This window comes from Pleurodeles waltl, chromosome 3_1 (assembly GCF_031143425.1).
Source record: "Pleurodeles waltl isolate 20211129_DDA chromosome 3_1, aPleWal1.hap1.20221129, whole genome shotgun sequence".
NCBI classification, from domain to species: Eukaryota; Metazoa; Chordata; class Amphibia; order Caudata; family Salamandridae; genus Pleurodeles; species Pleurodeles waltl.
In genome coordinates this window covers 147,732,990-147,751,733 of record NC_090440.1, presented here as the reverse complement: position 1 = coordinate 147,751,733, position 18,744 = coordinate 147,732,990, and positions in this window count along the sequence as shown.

Here is an 18,744-nt window from a genome sequence, read left to right as displayed (position 1 = left end):
CCCCTCCAATGTTCTTTCAGGCAACTTTTCCTCACATACTACCATCAAGTCTTCAGGGCTCAGTCTGTTGCATTGTGTTTCCTTTGTTGCTTCAGTTGCCAAGTTCACAATGGGAGAGATAGCTTTCACCATATCAGCCGGACATTTGCAGTAATGTAGCATGATGTCATCAGTTATTAGGACAAGTGCAGCACATCTGAAGGAGTATAATTACATCTCAGTCTGACAGTCTTTTTTTATCACGAGTACATTTGATGCTCATCAAAACAAGAGGAAGAGCGTCTGCTCACTTTAAACCAGTAGAAGCACAGACTTTGGCCAATGTGTTCTTAAGAGTTCCATTCATCCTCTCAGCCACTCTAGAAGATTGAGGACAAAAATTACAAAGGAACTTCTGATAAATTTCAGGAGCGGTACAAATTATTTGCATTTTTTTAAATGTGAGCATGGTCTGTCTCAATAGAAGTTTGAAGTAGAAAATACGAAATCAAGTCTCTCAACACAAGTTTTGCAACTGTTAGACCTAATCCCATTTACAAAATTAGTAGGGAATCACAAGGATGTATTTCAAGCCTTTGCAAACTGGCACCTTCACAAAAAACTGCCTGCAGTCTTGTAAATGGGCCTTCCAATTTGTCAATGTGGTCCATAGCAGTTATTGTTTGTATTTCCTAATTATTTTTCTGGCATACTAAGCATCTGGAAAATAAACATTTAGCAATATCTCTAAAATTTGTATTTTCCTAATATTTTCTAAATATTCTGACCATAGAGTCTCACCCTGAATGAGGAGACTCCCTATGAAAATACCTTGCAATGGGATACAACTAGGCGTGGGCAGAATATAAATAACGCCAGAGTAATGGGAATCATTTTGGTAACTCGGCATAACTCTTTGATGGGGAATTACGGATAACAATGGGATTCCTCCTGCTTGCGTAATTCAGAGTAATTGCAAGAGCACATTTATTGAGCAGCTGCTCATGCTTGCTATTCATCTTCTACTGAATTTGGCAGCATCGCTTAGTGCAAAATACACCCCCTGCATCCATTTTGGATGCCGGGTGCATTGTGCACTAAGAACATAGGGGGTTATTACAACTTTGGAGGAGGTGTTAATCCGTCCCAAAAGTGACAGAAATACCACCAGCCGTATTACGAGTTCCATAGGATATAATGGACTCGTAATAGGGCTGGTGGTATATCCGTCACTTTACCGTCACTTTTGGGACAGATTAACACTTCCTCCAAAGTTGTAATAACCCCCTTAGTACTAAATGCTGGAGGTAAGTTAGGAGAAAAATTCTTCCAAAAGAGCACATTTAGCGAGAGCGAGTTGATGCACCTGCTTGTTATTTGTGTTCTGTTACATTTAGTGGTATTCCTTAGTGCAATATGCATCTTTGCATCCATGTTGGATGCAAGGGGCCATTGTTGTACTAAGAAATAGCGTTTAACTCAGAATTACTTTTCTTGCATATTTCAGCATAATCTCTAGTGATTCCTTGTGACTGTTACCCAAAATTATAGCCCTCATTAAGACATTGGTGGTAAGTGCCGCCTTCACCGCGGCGACGCCCGGCAAAAGACTGTTGCCGCGGCTAACAGGCGTCTGCCAAATAATGACCCCAGCCGGATTTCCACCACAAGAAGGGCAGAAATCTGGCTGGGGCCATGGTGGCAGATGGTGTTAAGGTGGCGCTGCTACCACCAGCAGCGCCACATCAGAAGACCACCGGCAGCCCTATTATGAAAAATAATACGGCCTAACGGTGTTCTGCTGGTGGGCGCTGCTGGCGGTAGCAACACCCCGTCCCATCCCCTGTCGGAAACCCGACTTACCTGAATCCAGGGGTCTTCCGGGTGGGGGTGGGTGGTGTTGTGTGTGTGGGGGAGTGTGCATGAATGTGTGAGTGTGTGCGTGAATACAAATGTATGTGTAGTGTTGTTTGCGTGTGTGTATGCATGTGTGAGAATGCGTGTATGAATGGATATATGAATGTGTGTCTGCGTGTCAGTGTGAATGTGGTATGGATGTGTGCATGAATGAATGGATGCATGCGTGTATGCCTGTGTGAGGGATTGTGTGTATGCGTGGTGCGTGTCTGTGTGTGTGTGTGTGTGTGTGTAGGGGGTTGGGAGATTGGAAGGGGGAGCGTGGATGGAGGTGGTGTGGGGGGCATCTGGGGAGTGTTTGGGGGGAGGGGGCCTCCTATCAGTGACAGGGAAGGAATTCCCTGTCACTGATAGGACATACCACCATGGTTTTCATGGCGTTACGAACGCCACAAAAACCATGGCGGTTGGCAGGGTCAAAATGCCTGAGGCGGTACAATAGCGGCTGCCGGGCTAGAGATTCTTATCTCCAGCCCGGCGGCTGCTACCGCCATGGCAGTCAGAGTGGTACATTGCTAACCTGCCAATGTCATAATCTGGCAGTATGTACCGCCAGCCTGTTGGCGGTACGACCGCCACAATACCACAGACCGCCAGGGTCAAAATGACCCCCTATGTGTGTTACGCCCACCTCAAGATACAACATAACATCCAGTAGGATGTAGCTGTGTTCAGAAGTGACATACAAATCTTGATGATTCCTCCTGTAACTTAATTTTTCCCTTCTCCTTTTCTCATCTTTATAGCTTGCTCTTGAATGTGTCTCAACTCAGTGAAGTTTGGATTAAACTCAACAAGAAGCAATTTAAACATTCTGAATCTTGTATAGTATTCCTAGACTGGAACAAAGCCACAAGTTCAGGCCAACCACAATGGGTTGAGGGCCTGGTGCAAGGACCAGGTTAGTCCCATTGAGAATTGTATCTTCTGGGCCTGATTCACAAAGGTAAACCTACACTTTTGTGTATGTTTATTATTTGTCCTTCACAAACGGAGTTATGAGTAGTATCTTTAAGAGTGTGAAGTCTGCACATAAAAAGATAGGTCTTTGTATGTGGGGAGACTCCACACTTGTAAAGATACCACTCGTAAAGATACCAGGGCATGCTGAACTCATCCCAAGACTTCTGTGACAGTGTAGCACTATTCTTCTGGGATAATATTTTGAATATTTATTCTGATTCTAATTAATGATGGCAAGTGAGTCCCTTCCCAAATCTGTCACCCAATGCCCTCACTCTAATCAGCTCACAGAATTTCCCCTCATCTCTTTTAATCAAACCAAAGCCTTGATGTTGAGTATTAAACCTGGATCTTCATCTGATCCTTGCCTACCTAAAATGCTCTAACTGTCCTCGGAACCAACTGCCAACTTTTTGCAGAATGTGTTCACCTTCACGCTGCAATCAGGAGTCTTTCCTTCCCCCTGGAAGGAAGCAATCATTACTCTACTGCTTAAAAAACCCATTGCAGATCCTGAGGATCTGAAAAATGTACACCCTATTTCCTTGCTATCAGTTCCAGCCAAGATACTTGAAAAGTTTGTTAACCAGGAATTGGTTAAACATATTGAGTCTTCACCCCTCACAAAATGGTTTCAGGAATGGCCACAGTATGGAGTCTGCTCTTTTTGTGACTGCAGGCAGCAGCTGCTATCAGGTTGATCAGGGTGCGGCGGCCACTCTGGGGATGATTGATTTGTCTGAAACATTCAATGCAGTGTTGTCTGAATGTATGATCCAATGTCTGCAGCAAATCAGTGTTGGTGGGTCAGCACTGATGCCCCTAGGCTCTTTCCTTACCAACAGAGTACAAATTGTTAGCTGCAGGGGTTTCAAGGAGGGAACCTTTAGCCTTCTTTGTGAATTGCCTCAAGGGTTCCAATTGCTGTCATATGCAAATGACACCCAGATTATCATGTCTATTTTTGACAACCTGACTTCTGTTGCTGAGAAGTTTAATCATTGTATGTCTAGCATTAGTAAGTGGATGAAAGACAATGCCTTCCAACTAACCACTGACAAATGGAGGTTTTGGTGTTTGGCACTCTGGTGCCAATCTGGTTCAATGTCTGGTGGCTGGAGGATTGTGGACCTCTTCCACCCAGGTCAAATCATCTAAAATCCTGGGTGTCTTATTCAACAATGCCTTGAGCTACGATACTCATGTCAGTTGCACTACTATCACCTGTTTTCTTATCATCAGGATCCTGAGAAATATCTTACCTTATATCCCTGTGGAACTGCACCAATCAGTCATCATCACACTAGTCACCTCAGGATTGGAATATTGTAACTCTGTTTTTCAATATTAATGCTTCCTGTGTTAACAAACTTCAAGTCATCGAGAAGCGGCTGCCCGACTTATCCTTAGCATCCCGAGGTGCCTCTCATCAGAGACAGGATTCATTCCCTTTACTGGTTTATGGTCAGAAAGAGGATTATTTTAAGGCCCATTGTTTGGTCTTTCAAGGTCTGCATCTGTACGGTTCCAACCATCTAAATTCTCTCTTTCACCAGTACTTCCCTGGTAGGCTTTTCTGATCCTCCTTCTGCAAGGAGGTGTTGGTTCCCAGATTTCGGAAGGTCAGATGGGGAGGTCATTAAATAAGTCATATTTTCCTAAATGAACCCTGCTCTTTGCAAGTTCTTCAAGTTACTGCCCCGAATAATTACAAGCAGCTGACGTTATATTGATTTTCCACCACACTGCTATGATTGAAGAATATTCTTTGAATCATACATCCTAAAAACATAGATCTTTGCTGAGAATATTAGGGTAGCAATCGCAAAGTCTTTTATGAATATGTTACATTTTATTACAAATTCATGAGGCATTCTGCCCCCACATTAAGGCACCTCCCTGAACATCAGTTTAGTAGAGTAAAACAATTAAAAAAATTATGGGGATTGCTCAATGATTGGTTCTAGATCAATGGACAGTTTTAGGTTCCATAACAAACTTCAAACATAAGTGATACAGAGTAAATGCCATAAAGGCACTCATTTGCAGAAATGCACAGAGCATGTAAATCCCTAGTAAAATAGGAAAGTGTTGTGGCCCCCTCCCCCAAAATCAAAGGGTTTTTATACATAGTTCTTGCATAGAATATGATAAATTTAGCAGTTTCATCATGGTGTGAGTAAAAGTATACTTTCTTTAGCAAATCAGAACACAAGAATAACAAAGAATAATAAACATCTTTACCTTAAGGTATAAGCATTTCTGTTAATTATTAAATACCCTCTACGTTAATGTCATTAAGAGATGTTTGAACAAATATGAAATATTCAATATGTATTTTGTCAGGTAACATTTGGAGTTTAACACTGCACCAGGCAGGTTACTTATATACAGCCCGTGCAACTGTGGCCTTTCACATGCAGCTTGTAACTGTGTACACATGTGTGAGCACGTGTTCACATGTAGCCAGCCCAGTAATTTTGGAGCTCATGGCCCAGTAGCGGTCAAATGTGATGTTCGAATGTCACTTAAGTTATTTCCAGCTGCCTGATGTATATTTGTGAATTAATGTGTAGTATTTAGTAATGTGTGTGCAAGTAATGTACCCGAAAAAGCACTGACTGGACAATTATTTATTGAGTGTTATTATTATGTGCAAATGGTGATTACTAGCCCACACCATCTCTCCTCAGTACGTCAGGCCTTGGACTACTCTACTTTGCTACCCTGAGAGAGTCAAGTGCTATAATGGGGTGCTTGGTTCTCAGTTAGGGGACATTTTGGCCCTATTACTTGTGCAGGCCTCATATCCTGCCCAACTAATAACCCAATTTCTTCCACTCACTCCTTCCCACAAGTTCAGCCTTGACATCTTTTAAAGGTTCACACCAAACCACACACAATTTACATATCTTTTCTTGTTCCATCCTCAAACTATAATGTAGATTTGACAATCTAAATTCTACCTCTTCTTTTATCTATTCTCTTGTTGCCATTTCATCTCTCCCCTCTCTCACAATCTTTACTCTCCTCGTATTGTAGTACTTAATAAAGTCATGTCCCTGTTCACTGAACCACACATACCCCAGTTTAACAGATCTAGTCTCATGCATAATTTGGGCAATCATTTTCAGAAATTTACCACACTCAATACCATTATCAGAATCTTAATTCTGCAAGAGTGGCAAATTCTTCAACAACATGTTGAAATCTGACAAATAAGGAGACAAAAATGAATTACCATTAAATATATACCAAGAAACACTGTGCAAAAGAGGCAACAGGAGATACGAAGTTGCATATAGTAACCCTCTCACCTGCAGAATGAGGAAGGAGAGTGTGAATTAAATAGTTTTTAACTTTCATAAAATCAGAGTGTTCTTGTGTTATTTTTAGTATAAATGATCATTTGAAATCCATTAAGTAACTCCCTATGTATCGGTGTGTTATCTTTCACTTCATAATACACTGTTTTTAATTCAACTCTTGTAGAGACATACTGCACTGAAGATAATAAGCACAACAGACCAACTAAAACTATTAGTATTCTTTAAAACAATAAAGTTTCTTCTTTTTTCTTATTTTAAAGCAATAATAAAAAAATCAAAATGTAGTTTTTTTTGCAAAAGTTCATTACAGTTTGTGCTCTCAAAAATATTTTTCTTCATTCAACAGGAAGTTTCGCTTTAATGCAGGCTTTTCAATTTTTTATCATTTTCAAGGTGCTTCTTGTACATCTGATTCACTTTTGAGTTCACTTTCAAAGGTATATTATCAATAATTTATTGGACCGTATTTGTGTGACTTTGACTCTTCTTATGACTCTGCAGACATATACCCATTCAGGTGATGCATTCTTTCTATTTGTTATTCTCCTTCTAGCTGGTAGTCTAGTAATAAGTGATTCACTTTCACTATTTTCTGAGCCCAATTTAACTCCTTCTGATTCTTAATTAATTGGGTCTAGACGCCCTTGTTTCTCCTGTTGACAATGCTTTCTTTTTCTTTTTCACCTATGGGTAATGTTTAATCTTTTACACTAACTGATGAAGTTGATCCTGATCAATGTCAACTGCATGGTTCACTGTGAACTGTATTCTTCCTCTTGTGACTCGAATTTTCAACTGAAGTCTTTCATTGTTTGGACTGAGGACTACTTCTTCTTCTTGTCACACGTGTCTTGGACTTTGAAATTGCAACAGATCTTTACTCTGACTGTCACCTTGAAACTGGACTGCAGCACTACTAGTAGAGGTACTAGAATCTTCACCAGAACTTTCACTTCCACTAATCTGGACTTTTATGGGGTTTTTCACCAGCTTGAAAATGTTCAAACTTTTCACCCAACTCTGGATCCACGATGCAAACTTGCGCTTGACCTTGTTGCTTTCACCACTTTTTTTATCTACCTCCTTCACTCTTTTTATGTTAGCAGTATGGATCTACTGTGGAATTCCGGCACACTCACAGAAGTGTTTGTTGTCAAAATCACCTGCTATGAGCCCCTCCAATGTTCTTTCAGGCAACTTTTCCGCACATACTACCATCAAGTCTTCAGGGCTCAGTCTGTTGCATTGTGTTTCCTTTGTTGCTTCAGTTGCCAAGTTCACAATGGGAGAGATAGCTTTCACCATATCAGCCGGACATTTGCAGTAATGTAGCATGATGTCATCAGTTATTAGGACAAGTGCAGCACATCTGAAGGAGTATAATTACATCTCAGTCTGACAGTCTTTTTTTATCACGAGTACATTTGATGCTCATCAAAACAAGAGGAAGAGCGTCTGCTCACTGTAAACCAGTAGAAGCACAGACTTTGGCCAATGTGTTCTTAAGAGTTCCATTCATCCTCTCATCCACTCTAGAAGATTGAGGACAAAAACTACAAAGGAACTTCTGATCAATTTCAGGAGCGGTACAAATTATTTGCATTTTTTTAAATGTGAGCATGGTCTGTCTCAATAGAAGTTTGAAGTTGGAAATACGAAATCAAGTCTCTCAACACAAGTTTTGCAACTGTTAGACCTAATCCCATTTACAAAATTAGTAGGGAATCACAAGGATGTATTTCAAGCCTTTGCAAACTGGCACCTTCACAAAAAACTGCCTGCAGTCTTGTAAATGGGCCTTCCAATTTGTCAATGTGGTCCATAGCAGTTATTGTTTGTATTTCCTAATTATTTTTCTGGCATACTAAGCATCTGGAAAATAAACATTTAGCAATATCTCTAAAATTTGTATTTTCCTAATATTTTCTAAATATTCTGACCATAGAGTCTCACCCTGAATGAGGAGACTCCCTATGAAAATACCTTGCAATGGGATACAACTAGGCGTGGGCAGAATATAAATAACGCCAGAGTAATGGGAATCATTTTGGTAACTCGGCATAACTCTTTGATGGGGAATTACGGATAACAATGGGATTCCTCCTTCTTGCGTAATTCAGAGTAATTGCAAGAGCACATTTATTGAGCAGCTGCTCATGCTTGCTATTCATCTTCTACTGAATTTGGCAGCATCGCTTAGTGCAAAATACACCCCCTGCATCCATTTTGGATGCCGGGTGCATTGTGCACTAAGAACATAGGGGGTTATTACAACTTTGGAGGAGGTGTTAATCCGTCCCAAAAGTGACAGAAATACCACCAGCCGTATTACGAGTTCCATAGGATATAATGGACTCGTAATACGGCTGGTGGTATATCCGTCACTTTACCGTCACTTTTGGGACGGATTAACACTTCCTCCAAAGTTGTAATAACCCCCTTAGTACTAAATGCTGGAGGTAAGTTAGGAGAAAAATTCTTCCAAAAGAGCACATTTAGCGAGAGCGAGTTGATGCACCTGCTTGTTATTTGTGTTCTGTTACATTTAGTGGTATTCCTTAGTGCAATATGCATCTTTGCATCCATGTTGGATGCAAGGGGCCATTGTTGTACTAAGAAATAGCGTTTAACTCAGAATTACTTTTCTTGCATATTTCAGCATAATCTCTAGTGATTCCTTGTGACTGTTACCCAAAATTATAGCCCTCATTAAGACATTGGTGGTAAGTGCCGCCTTCACCGCGGCGACGCCCGGCAAAAGACTGTTGCCGCGGCTAACAGGCGTCTGCCAAATAATGACCCCAGACGGATTTCCACCACAAGAAGGGCAGAAATCTGGCTGGGGCCATGGTGGCAGATGGTGTTAAGGTGGCGCTGCTACCACCAGCAGCGCCACATCAGAAGACCACCGGCAGCCCTATTATGAAAAATAATACGGCCTAACGGTGTTCTGCTGGTGGGCGCTGCTGGCGGTAGCAACACCCCGTCCCATCCCCTGTCGGAAACCCGACTTACCTGAATCCAGGGGTCTTCCGGGTGGGGGTGGGTGGTGTTGTGTGTGTGGGGGAGTGTGCATGAATGTGTGAGTGTGTGCGTGAATACAAATGTATGTGTAGTGTTGTTTGCGTGTGTGTATGCATGTGTGAGAATGCGTGTATGAATGGATATATGAATGTGTGTCTGCGTGTCAGTGTGAATGTGGTACGGATGTGTGCATGAATGAATGGATGCATGCGTGTATGCCTGTGTGAGGGATTGTGTGTATGCGTGGTGCGTGTCTGTGTGTGTGTGTGTGTGTGTGTAGGGGGTTGGGAGATTGGAAGGGGGAGCGTGGATGGAGGGGGTGTGGGGGGCATCTGGGGAGTGTTTGGGGGGAGGGGGCCTCCTATCAGTGACAGGGAAGGAATTCCCTGTCACTGATAGGACATACCACCATGGTTTTCATGGCGTTACGAACGCCACAAAAACCATGGCGGTTGGCAGGGTCAAAATGCCTGAGGCGGTACAATAGCGGCTGCCGGGCTAGAGATTCTTATCTCCAGCCCGGCGGCTGCTACCGCCATGGCAGTCAGAGTGGTACATTGCTAACCTGCCAATGTCATAATCTGGCAGTATGTACCGCCAGCCTGTTGGCGGTACGACCGCCACAATACCACAGACCGCCAGGGTCAAAATGACCCCCTATGTGTGTTACGCCCACCTCAAGATACAACATAACATCCAGTAGGATGTAGCTGTGTTCAGAAGTGACATACAAATCTTGATAATTCCTCCTGTAACTTAATTTTTCCCTTCTCCTTTTCTCATCTTTATAGCTTGCTCTTGAATGTGTCTCAACTCAGTGAAGTTTGGATTAAACTCAACAAGAAGCAATTTAAACATTCTGAATCTTGTATAGTATTCCTAGACTGGAACAAAGCCACAAGTTCAGGCCAACCACAATGGGTTGAGGGCCTGGTGCAAGGACCAGGTTAGTCCCATTGAGAATTGTATCTTCTGGGCCTGATTCACAAAGGTAAACCTACACTTTTGTGTATGTTTATTATTTGTCCTTCACAAACGGAGTTATGAGTAGTATCTTTAAGAGTGTGAAGTCTGCACATAAAAAGATAGGTCTTTTTATGTGGGGAGACTCCACACTTGTAAAGATACCACTCGTAAAGATACCAGGGCATGCTGAACTCATCCCAAGACTTCTGTGACAGTGTAGCACTATTCTTCTGGGATAATATTTTGAATATTTATTCTGATTCTAATTAATGATGGCAAGTGAGTCCCTTCCCAAATCTGTCACCCAATGCCCTCACTCTAATCAGCTCACAGAATTTCCCCTCATCTCTTTTAATCAAACCAAAGCCTTGATGTTGAGTATTAAACCTGGATCTTCATCTGATCCTTGCCTACCTAAAATGCTCTAACTGTCCTCGGAACCAACTGCCAACTTTTTGCAGAATGTGTTCACCTTCACGCTGCAATCAGGAGTCTTTCCTTCCCCCTGGAAGGAAGCAATCATTACTCTACTGCTTAAAAAACCCATTGCAGATCCTGAGGATCTGAAAAATGTACACCCTATTTCCTTGCTATCAGTTCCAGCCAAGATACTTGAAAAGTTTGTTAACCAGGAATTGGTTAAACATATTGAGTCTTCACCCCTCACAAAATGGTTTCAGGAATGGCCACAGTATGGAGTCTGCTCTTTTTGTGACTGCAGGCAGCAGCTGCTATCAGGTTGATCAGGGTGCGGCGGCCACTCTGGGGATGATTGATTTGTCTGAAACATTCAATGCAGTGTTGTCTGAATGTATGATCCAATGTCTGCAGCAAATCAGTGTTGGTGGGTCAGCACTGATGCCCCTAGGCTCTTTCCTTACCAACAGAGTACAAATTGTTAGCTGCAGGGGTTTCAAGGAGGGAACCTTTAGCCTTCTTTGTGAATTGCCTCAAGGGTTCCAATTGCTGTCATATGCAAATGACACCCAGATTATCATGTCTATTTTTGACAACCTGACTTCTGTTGCTGAGAAGTTTAATCATTGTATGTCTAGCATTAGTAAGTGGATGAAAGACAATGCCTTCCAACTAACCACTGACAAATGGAGGTTTTGGTGTTTGGCACTCAGGTGCCAATCTGGTTCAATGTCTGGTGGCTGGAGGATTGTGGACCTCTTCCACCCAGGTCAAATCATCTAAAATCCTGGGTGTCTTATTCAACAATGCCTTGAGCTACGATACTCATGTCAGTTGCACTACTATCACCTGTTTTCTTATCATCAGGATCCTGAGAAATATCTTACCTTATATCCCTGTGGAACTGCACCAATCAGTCATCATCACACTAGTCACCTCAGGATTGGAATATTGTAACTCTGTTTTTCAATATTAATGCTTCCTGTGTTAACAAACTTCAAGTCATCGAGAAGCGGCTGCCCGACTTATCCTTAGCATCCCGAGGTGCCTCTCATCAGAGACAGGATTCATTCCCTTTACTGGTTTATGGTCAGAAAGAGGATTATTTTAAGGCCCATTGTTTGGTCTTTCAAGGTCTGCATCTGTACGGTTCCAACCATCTAAATTCTCTCTTTCACCAGTACTTCCCTGGTAGGCTTTTCTGATCCTCCTTCTGCAAGGAGGTGTTGGTTCCCAGATTTCGGAAGGTCAGATGGGAGGTCATTAAATAAGTCATATTTTCCTAAATGAACCCTGCTCTTTGCAAGTTCTTCAAGTTACTGCCCCGAATAATTACAAGCAGCTGACGTTATATTGATTTTCCACCACACTGCTATGATTGAAGAATATTCTTTGAATCATACATCCTAAAAACATAGATCTTTGCTGAGAATATTAGGGTAGCAATCGCAAAGTCTTTTATGAATATGTTACATTTTATTACAAATTCATGAGGCATTCTGCCCCCACATTAAGGCACCTCCCTGAACATCAGTTTAGTAGAGTAAAACAATTAAAAAAATTATGGGGATTGCTCAATGATTGGTTCTAGATCAATGGACAGTTTTAGGTTCCATAACAAACTTCAAACATAAGTGATACAGAGTAAATGCCATGAAGGCACTCATTTGCAGAAATGCACAGAGCATGTAAATCCCTAGTAAAATAGGAAAGTGTTGTGGCCCCCTCCCCCAAAATCAAAGGGTTTTTATACATAGTTCTTGCATAGAATATGAGAAATTTAGCAGTTTCATCATGGTGTGAGTAAAAGTATACTTTCTTTAGCAAATCAGAACACAAGAATAACAAAGAATAATAAACATCTTTACCTTAAGGTATAAGCATTTCTGTTAATTATTAAATACCCTCTACGTTAATGTCATTAAGAGATGTTTGAACAAATATGAAATATTCAATATGTATTTTGTCAGGTAACATTTGGAGTTTAACACTGCACCAGGCAGGTTACTTATATACAGCCCGTGCAACTGTGGCCTTTCACATGCAGCTTGTAACTGTGTACACATGTGTGAGCACGTGTTCACATGTAGCCAGCCCAGTAATTTTGGAGCTCATGGCCCAGTAGCGGTCAAATGTGATGTTCGAATGTCACTTAAGTTATTTCCAGCTGCCTGATGTATATTTGTGAATTAATGTGTAGTATTTAGTAATGTGTGTGCAAGTAATGTACCCGAAAAAGCACTGACTGGACAATTATTTATTGAGTGTTATTATTATGTGCAAATGGTGATTACTAGCCCACACCATCTCTCCTCAGTACGTCAGGCCTTGGACTACTCTACTTTGCTACCCTGAGAGAGTCAAGTGCTATAATGGGGTGCTTGGTTCTCAGTTAGGGGACATTTTGGCCCTATTACTTGTGCAGGCCTCATATCCTGCCCAACTAATAACCCAATTTCTTCCACTCACTCCTTCCCACAAGTTCAGCCTTGACATCTTTTAAAGGTTCACACCAAACCACACACAATTTACATATCTTTTCTTGTTCCATCCTCAAACTATAATGTAGATTTGACAATCTAAATTCTACCTCTTCTTTTATCTATTCTCTTGTTGCCATTTCATCTCTCCCCTCTCTCACAATCTTTACTCTCCTCGTATTGTAGTACTTAATAAAGTCATGTCCCTGTTCACTGAACCACACATACCCCAGTTTAACAGATCTAGTCTCATGCATAATTTGGGCAATCATTTTCAGAAATTTACCACACTCAATACCATTATCAGAATCTTAATTCTGCAAGAGTGGCAAATTCTTCAACAACATGTTGAAATCTGACAAATAAGGAGACAAAAATGAATTACCATTAAATATATACCAAGAAACACTGTGCAAAAGAGGCAACAGGAGATACGAAGTTGCATATAGTAACCCTCTCACCTGCAGAATGAGGAAGGAGAGTGTGAATTAAATAGTTTTTAACTTTCATAAAATCAGAGTGTTCTTGTGTTATTTTTAGTATAAATGATCATTTGAAATCCATTAAGTAACTCCCTATGTATCGGTGTGTTATCTTTCACTTCATAATACACTGTTTTTAATTCAACTCTTGTAGAGACATACTGCACTGAAGATAATAAGCACAACAGACCAACTAAAACTATTAGTATTCTTTAAAACAATAAAGTTTCTTCTTTTTTCTTATTTTAAAGCAATAATAAAAAAATCAAAATGTAGTTTTTTTTGCAAAAGTTCATTACAGTTTGTGCTCTCAAAAATATTTTTCTTCATTCAACAGGAAGTTTCGCTTTAATGCAGGCTTTTCAATTTTTTATCATTTTCAAGGTGCTTCTTGTACATCTGATTCACTTTTGAGTTCACTTTCAAAGGTATATTATCAATAATTTATTGGACCGTATTTGTGTGACTTTGACTCTTCTTATGACTCTGCAGACATATACCCATTCAGGTGATGCATTCTTTCTATTTGTTATTCTCCTTCTAGCTGGTAGTCTAGTAATAAGTGATTCACTTTCACTATTTTCTGAGCCCAATTTAACTCCTTCTGATTCTTAATTAATTGGGTCTAGACGCCCTTGTTTCTCCTGTTGACAATGCTTTCTTTTTCTTTTTCACCTATGGGTAATGTTTAATCTTTTACACTAACTGATGAAGTTGATCCTGATCAATGTCAACTGCATGGTTCACTGTGAACTGTATTCTTCCTCTTGTGACTCGAATTTTCAACTGAAGTCTTTCATTGTTTGGACTGAGGACTACTTCTTCTTCTTGTCACACGTGTCTTGGACTTTGAAATTGCAACAGATCTTTACTCTGACTGTCACCTTGAAACTGGACTGCAGCACTACTAGTAGAGGTACTAGAATCTTCACCAGAACTTTCACTTCCACTAATCTGGACTTTTATGGGGTTTTTCACCAGCTTGAAAATGTTCAAACTTTTCACCCAACTCTGGATCCACGATGCAAACTTGCACTTGACCTTGTTGCTTTCACCACTTTTTTTATCTACCTCCTTCACTCTTTTTATGTTAGCAGTATGGATCTACTGTGGAATTCCGGCACACTCACAGAAGTGTTTGTTGTCAAAATCACCTGCTATGAGCCCCTCCAATGTTCTTTCAGGCAACTTTTCCGCACATACTACCATCAAGTCTTCAGGGCTCAGTCTGTTGCATTGTGTTTCCTTTGTTGCTTCAGTTGCCAAGTTCACAATGGGAGAGATAGCTTTCACCATATCAGCCGGACATTTGCAGTAATGTAGCATGATATCATCAGTTATTAGGACAAGTGCAGCACATCTGAAGGAGTATAATTACATCTCAGTCTGACAGTCTTTTTTTATCACGAGTACATTTGATGCTCATCAAAACAAGAGGAAGAGCGTCTGCTCACTGTAAACCAGTAGAAGCACAGACTTTGGCCAATGTGTTCTTAAGAGTTCCATTCATCCTCTCATCCACTCTAGAAGATTGAGGACAAAAACTACAAAGGAACTTCTGATCAATTTCAGGAGCGGTACAAATTATTTGCATTTTTTTAAATGTGAGCATGGTCTGTCTCAATAGAAGTTTGAAGTTGGAAATACGAAATCAAGTCTCTCAACACAAGTTTTGCAACTGTTAGACCTAATCCCATTTACAAAATTAGTAGGGAATCACAAGGATGTATTTCAAGCCTTTGCAAACTGGCACCTTCACAAAAAACTGCCTGCAGTCTTGTAAATGGGCCTTCCAATTTGTCAATGTGGTCCATAGCAGTTATTGTTTGTATTTCCTAATTATTTTTCTGGCATACTAAGCATCTGGAAAATAAACATTTAGCAATATCTCTAAAATTTGTATTTTCCTAATATTTTCTAAATATTCTGACCACAGAGTCTCACCCTGAATGAGGAGACTCCCTATGAAAATACCTTGCAATGGGATACAACTAGGCGTGGGCAGAATATAAATAACTCCAGAGTAATGGGAATCATTTTGGTAACTCGGCATAACTCTTTGATGGGGAATTACGGATAACAATGGGATTCCTCCTTCTTGCGTAATTCAGAGTAATTGCAAGAGCACATTTATTGAGCAGCTGCTCATGCTTGCTATTCATCTTCTACTGAATTTGGCAGCATCGCTTAGTGCAAAATACACCCCCTGCATCCATTTTGGATGCCGGGTGCATTGTGCACTAAGAACATAGGGGGTTATTACAACTTTGGAGGAGGTGTTAATCCGTCCCAAAAGTGACAGAAATACCACCAGCCGTATTACGAGTTCCATAGGATATAATGGACTCGTAATACGGCTGGTGGTATATCCGTCACTTTACCGTCACTTTTGGGACGGATTAACACTTCCTCCAAAGTTGTAATAACCCCCTTAGTACTAAATGCTGGAGGTAAGTTAGGAGAAAAATTCTTCCAAAAGAGCACATTTAGCGAGAGCGAGTTGATGCACCTGCTTGTTATTTGTGTTCTGTTACATTTAGTGGTATTCCTTAGTGCAATATGCATCTTTGCATCCATGTTGGATGCAAGGGGCCATTGTTGTACTAAGAAATAGCGTTTAACTCAGAATTACTTTTCTTGCATATTTCAGCATAATCTCTAGTGATTCCTTGTGACTGTTACCCAAAATTATAGCCCTCATTAAGACATTGGTGGTAAGTGCCGCCTTCACCGCGGCGACGCCCGGCAAAAGACTGTTGCCGCGGCTAACAGGCGTCTGCCAAATAATGACCCCAGACGGATTTCCACCACAAGAAGGGCAGAAATCTGGCTGGGGCCATGGTGGCAGATGGTGTTAAGGTGGCGCTGCTACCATCAGCAGCGCCACATCAGAAGACCACCGGCAGCCCTATTATGAAAAATAATACGGCCTAACGGTGTTCTGCTGGTGGGCGCTGCTGGCGGTAGCAACACCCCGTCCCATCCCCTGTCGGAAACCCGACTTACCTGAATCCAGGGGTCTTCCGGGTGGGGGTGGGTGGTGTTGTGTGTGTGGGGGAGTGTGCATGAATGTGTGAGTGTGTGCGTGAATACAAATGTATGTGTAGTGTTGTTTGCGTGTGTGTATGCATGTGTGAGAATGCGTGTATGAATGGATATATGAATGTGTGTCTGCGTGTCAGTGTGAATGTGGTACGGATGTGTGCATGAATGAATGGATGCATGCGTGTATGCCTGTGTGAGGGATTGTGTGTATGCGTGGTGCGTGTCTGTGTGTGTGTGTGTGTGTGTAGGGGGTTGGGAGATTGGAAGGGGGAGCGTGGATGGAGGAGGTGTGGGGGGCGTCTGGGGAGTGTTTGGGGGGAGGGGGCCTCCTATCAGTGACAGGGAAGGAATTCCTTGTCACTGATAGGACATACCACCATGGTTTTCATGGCGTTACGAACGCCACAAAAACCATGGCGGTTGGCAGGGTCAAAATGCCTGAGGCGGTACAATAGCGGCTGCCGGGCTAGAGATTCTTATCTCCAGCCCGGCGGCTGCTACCGCCATGGCAGTCAGAGTGGTACATTGCTAACCTGCCAATGTCATAATCTGGCAGTATGTACCGCCAGCCTGTTGGCGGTACGACCGCCACAATACCACAGACCGCCAGGGTCAAAATGACCCCCTATGTGTGTTACGCCCACCTCAAGATACAACATAACATCCAGTAGGATGTAGCTGTGTTCAGAAGTGACATACAAATCTTGATGATTCCTCCTGTAACTTAATTTTTCCCTTCTCCTTTTCTCATCTTTATAGCTTGCTCTTGAATGTGTCTCAACTCAGTGAAGTTTGGATTAAACTCAACAAGAAGCAATTTAAACATTCTGAATCTTGTATAGTATTCCTAGACTGGAACAAAGCCACAAGTTCAGGCCAACCACAATGGGTTGAGGGCCTGGTGCAAGGACCAGGTTAGTCCCATTGAGAATTGTATCTTCTGGGCCTGATTCACAAAGGTAAACCTACACTTTTGTGTATGTTTATTATTTGTCCTTCACAAACGGAGTTATGAGTAGTATCTTTAAGAGTGTGAAGTCTGCACATAAAAAGATAGGTCTTTTTATGTGGGGAGACTCCACACTTGTAAAGATACCACTCGTAAAGATACCAGGGCATGCTGAACTCATCCCAAGACTTCTGTGACAGTGTAGCACTATTCTTCTGGGATAATATTTTGAATATTTATTCTGATTCTAATTAATGATGGCAAGTGAGTCCCTTCCCAAATCTGTCACCCAATGCCCTCACTCTAATCAGCTCACAGAATTTCCCCTCATCTCTTTTAATCAAACCAAAGCCTTGATGTTGAGTATTAAACCTGGATCTTCATCTGATCCTTGCCTACCTAAAATGCTCTAACTGTCCTCGGAACCAACTGCCAACTTTTTGCCGAATGTGTTCACCTTCACGCTGCAATCAGGAGTCTTTCCTTCCCCCTGGAAGGAAGCAATCATTACTCTACTGCTTAAAAAACCCATTGCAGATCCTGAGGATCTGAAAAATGTACACCCTATTTCCTTGCTATCAGTTCCAGCCAAGATACTTGAAAAGTTTGTTAACCAGGAATTGGTTAAACATATTGAGTCTTAACCCCTCACAAACTGGTTTCAGGAATGGCCACAGTATGGAGTCTGCTCTTTTTGTGACTGCAGGCAGCAGCTGCTATCAGGTTGATCAGGGTGCGGCGGCCACTCTGGGGATGATTGATTTGTCTGAAACATTCAATGCAGTGTTGTCTGAATGTATGATCCAATGTCTGCAGCAAATCAGTGTTGGTGGGTCAGCACTGATGCCCCTAGGCTCTTTCCTTACCAACAGAGTACAAATTGTTAGCTGCAGGGGTTTCAAGGAGGGAACCTTTAGCCTTCTTTGTGAATTGCCTCAAGGGTTCCAATTGCTGTCATATGCAAATGACACCCAGATTATCATGTCTATTTTTGACAACCTGACTTCTGTTGCTGAGAAGTTTAATCATTGTATGTCTAGCATTAGTAAGTGGATGAAAGACAATGCCTTCCAACTAACCACTGACAAATGGAGGTTTTGGTGTTTGGCACTCAGGTGCTAATCTGGTTCAATGTCTGGTGGCTGGAGGATTGTGGACCTCTTCCACCCAGGTCAAATCATCTAAAATCCTGG